At 48.3% G+C, this 4277-nt stretch overlaps 1 long non-coding RNA gene across 1 annotated transcript; it reads left to right on the top strand.

Moving 5' to 3' along the window:
• The first annotated feature begins 1091 nt into the window (after positions 1–1091).
• LOC142358923 (uncharacterized) lies at positions 1092–3354 on the top strand. Its single transcript, XR_012761953.1, has 3 exons — positions 1092–1171; positions 1253–1373; positions 1858–3354. It is a non-coding gene; the product is annotated as an uncharacterized LOC142358923 (long non-coding RNA).
• Positions 3355–4277: the final 923 nt, after the last annotated feature.

Here is a 4277-nt window from a genome sequence, read left to right as displayed (position 1 = left end):
TTCCTGTGTTCAGATTGAATTCCATGTGTTTTGATTTGTGCCTGTTGTCCTGACAGTGGGCACTACTGTGGAAAGCCTGGCTGCCTCTTTCATTCCCATCAGGTACGGGAATGATGGTTACAACGCCTTGATGAGACCTCCCTTGAGCGTTCTCTTCTCCAGGCTTAACGGTCCCAGCTCTACCAGCCTTTCCTCATATGCCAGATACTCTGGTCCCTTCATCGTCTTTGTGGTCCTTCACTGGACCCTTTCCAGTAAGTCCATTCCTCTCACATACTGGGGAGTGCAGAACTGGACCCAGCACTCCAGGTGCAGGCTCACTAGTGCTGAGCACGGGGGAAGGATCACCTGCCTTGACCCTGTGACCAGTACCCCCTGCTTCCAACCCCTGGTAATGTGGTTAGCATAACTAACACCATTTTATGTGGCAAGCAGCCATTCCCTGTGACCGAGCGAGTCACGTATTCATGCTCCTTCCCTCATTATCAGGCCCTGAAGGTCCTGTGAACCAAGTAGATGAACCAAACAGATTTCCTCTTCCCTTCCCTACCAGTCCCCAGCATGTACTGCCATGTGACATTACTCCTCCTCAGGTGCAGGACTTTGCATTTCCCCTTGTTGAGCTTCATGAGATTCCTCTCTGCCCATTTCTGCAGTGTGTTCAGGTCTATCTGTAAAACCACTGCTCCCAGTTTTTCATCATCTGCAAACCTGCTGAGAGCACATTCTGTCCCATTGTCCAGGTCATTAATGAAGATGTTGAACAGTATTGGCCCCCATGTTGACTTCTGGGGGGAGTGTTGACACCACTGCTGACTTGCTGCCAATTGGACTTTGTACCACCTATCACAACCCTCTGGACCCAGTTGTTTGGCCAGTTTCCTGTCCACCTTACTATTCACTCGACTAACCTGTACTTTGTCAGCTTGTCTATGATGATGTTACGGGAGACACTGTCAAAAGCTTTACTGAAGTCGAGGTAAACAACCTCCACCGCTCTCCTCTTGACCATCAGGCTAATCACCTTATTGTAGAAGGCTATCATGTTGGTCAAGCATGATTTCCCCCTCATAAATCCATTCTGACTACTCCTGATCACCGTCTTGTCCTTCAGATCTTTAAGGAAATGCTTACCAGGAGGATTTTCTCCATCACCATCCCAGTGACTGAGGTGAGATTGGCCAGCCTATAGTTCCCTGTATCTTCCTTCTTGCCTTTCTTGAAGGTAGGAGTGATATTTGCTCTCTTCCAGTCTTCCTGAACCTCTCCCAGTTGCCATGACTAGGAGATAATTGGCAGTGGCCTCACAATTACATCAGCCAGCCTCCTCAGCACTGGTGGGTGATGCATCCCATCTGTTCCTGTGGCCTTAGGTAGGTGCAGTTTTTTCAAGTGCTCCCTAATTTCTTCCTCCTTCCCTGACAATAAGCCTTCCTTGCTCCAGACTTTCCCTCTGGTCTCAGGGGCCTGGGATTCTTGAAGGCCAGTTTGAATGGTAAAGAGTGAGGCAAAGAAGGTGTTGAGTACCTGAGCCGTATCCATGTCATTTGTCACCAGCTGCCCTGCTCCATTCAGCAGTGGGTTCGCATATTCCCTCCTCTTGCTTTTGCTCTATATATGTAGGAAATCCTTTCTTGTTGCACATCACATCTTTGCCAGATTCACCTCCAGCTCAGCACTGGTTTTTCTAACCCCATTCCTGCATGATCAGACAGCAACTCTATACTCCACCTGGGTCACTTGCCCCTGCTTCCACCGCTTTGTTCCACACTTTGTTTTGATGTTTGAGTTCAGTTAGGAGCTCTGTGCTTATCCATGCAGGCTTCCTGCCACTTTGCTTGGTTTTCTGTTCATCAGGACAGACTCTTCTAGAGCTTGGAGGAGGTGACCCTTGAATACCAGCCAGCTCTTCTCAACCCATCTTCTCTCCAGGGTCACATTCCACGGTATTCTTCCAAGCACATCCCTGAAGAGGTTTTAAATCTGCTCTCCTGAAATCCAAGGCTGTGATCTTGCTTTTCACCCTGCTCTCTCCTCCTGGGATCCTGAACTCCACCTTCTTATGGACACTGCAGCCAACACTGCCTCTGACTTTCATGTCCCTGACAAAGTTCTTCCTTGTTTGCAAGTGTCTGGTCCAGCTGAGCACTTTTCCTTGCTGGTTCCTTGATTACTTGTGCTGGAAAATGTCATCAATGCACTCGAGAAATCTTGTGGATTGCTTGAGCACTGCTGTATTGCGCTTCCAGCAGGCATCAGGGTGGTTGAAGTCCCCTATGAGGACCAGGGCCTGTGAATGCGAGGCTTTTTCCAGCTGTTTGAAGAAGGCCTCATCTACTTCTTCCTGCTCAGGACGTCAATAGCAGACGCCCACTACAATGTCACCCATGTTTGTCTGCCGACTAATCCTGACCCATAAGCTCTCACCTGGCTCATCATCGATCCCCTGGCAGAGCTCCATGCATTCCTGCCGCTCTCTTGTGTAAAGGACAACTCCCTCTCCTCGCCTGCCAGCCTGTTCTTCCCAAAAGCCCATATCCCTCGGTTGGAGCGCACCAGCCACGTGGACCATCTCACCAGGTCTCTGTGATGCCAGTCAGGTCCTAGCCCCCTACCTGCAGACAGACTTCTGACGACTTCTGTTCGCTCCCCATGCTGCATGCATTAGTGGTGGAGCATTTCAGAGAGGTTGGTTATCTTTACAGCTGATGGGACAAGATACCATCCTCTCAGCTTTTCCCACAAGACAGATGGGTGATTTTGTTGTTTAAAGAACAGTTTCCTCCACCTCTCCTTGTATACACGTATGTAAAGGCTTGTTACAGTAAATTAGAAAAAGTATATTTAAGTCTTTCATTTGTGGAAGATGATCACCAACATTAATGACAGAGGAAGTGTCAGGAGTATAATTTAAAAGGATTGCCTTGTGAGGTTGAGTCAGGCCCATTATCTTTTGTCTTTGAACTTATTAATGCTGTTGCTGGGTTTTGTGTTTTCTTTTGTGCCAAGGGCTCCCATGGCTGAACGTATCTCCACTAGGGAACGACCTGCTGCAATTTTTTCCTACTTGCTAATAGCAACTTGAAAATAAAAAGTCACTGGACTTTAAAGAGCAGGTCATAACTCAAGATTTTTTTTTATGACAAACACTAACACTTTCGTATTTGATTTTCTTCTGCTCTAGCACAGAAGTAGAACCTTCTAAAAGAGATTGCCTCCGTCAGCTCAAGGACAAGCAAAGCTATGTGGCTTGGGGATTTATCTGGGATGGGAGGGTCTCAGGATCAAACCCATGCTTCAAAGTGAGCATGGCTAGAACCCCTGTGTCCCAGTCCATGAACTGATCTGGGCGAAGTGGAGAGACAGTCCTCTTCCTATTTGTTTTGATTAATTTTTTTTTCCTAGCCTGTAGATCATGCTGTTCCCTAAGTAATCATTTAGCCTTGGAGCGCAAGAATCACAGAGCAAGAAAAACAGGAGCAGGAGAATCCGTTTCGGTTCCTGTAAGCAGGAGATCAGAAGTCTGTTCAAAATTTTTCTTGTAAGCAAGAAGATTGTGCGCTCTGTCCCTTACCAGAGTGCTCGCCGAGCACTGGAATAACAGATGCTGGCAAAGCCGTGGCAGCGCGCTTGCGCAGCCACGCCAGTCACGCTGTCCGGAGCAGCTTGCGGGGATGTCGTACTGGTGGGGCTGGTGGCAGAGCCCTGGTTTTCACAGTCGGGAGGGAAGGTGAAAGAAAGCAGCTGACCTAGTGGCTGCCTGCTCAGCAGCCCAGAGAGGAGGACTGTAAATAACCATGTGGTGCAGAAAGATTAATTAAGTGTTGAATGTTACCTGTGTTATTTCCCCCTTGTCCTTTGCTTGCCTCTCTTCGACAGCATACTGCTTGTGAGGCCAATTAATTGATGTTTGCAAATGGGAGTTCAGCTCATCGAGCACCACGAAGTTTAATTTTTTCTGAGGGCTCAAGACAGCATTGGTGACACTACAGTATGAACATTTGTTGTCGCCAGTCGGCTCCTGGCAGAAGGACTATGTGGGATAAAAATTCAAGGAAGCGTAACCATATCTTCAACTCTACCTGAGGCTGCCAGCTGTGCTTTTTGGAGAGGTCTGGTCCTGTGCTTCTCTGGGGTCTGGTGAACTAAAATACTTGGCAAGGCCAGCACTGCCAGCCTCCCGCGGAATGGCTGGATACTACAGAAGGTCTCAGGGTGACCCAGCTGTCTCCTGAATTTTTCCTCACCTGGTTTCTCCAGTACCTGGTTACCATCTC

This window comes from Opisthocomus hoazin, chromosome Z, assembly GCF_030867145.1.
Source record: "Opisthocomus hoazin isolate bOpiHoa1 chromosome Z, bOpiHoa1.hap1, whole genome shotgun sequence".
Taxonomy (NCBI): domain Eukaryota; kingdom Metazoa; phylum Chordata; class Aves; order Opisthocomiformes; family Opisthocomidae; genus Opisthocomus; species Opisthocomus hoazin.
This window is presented reverse-complemented; position numbering and strand designations above follow the sequence as displayed.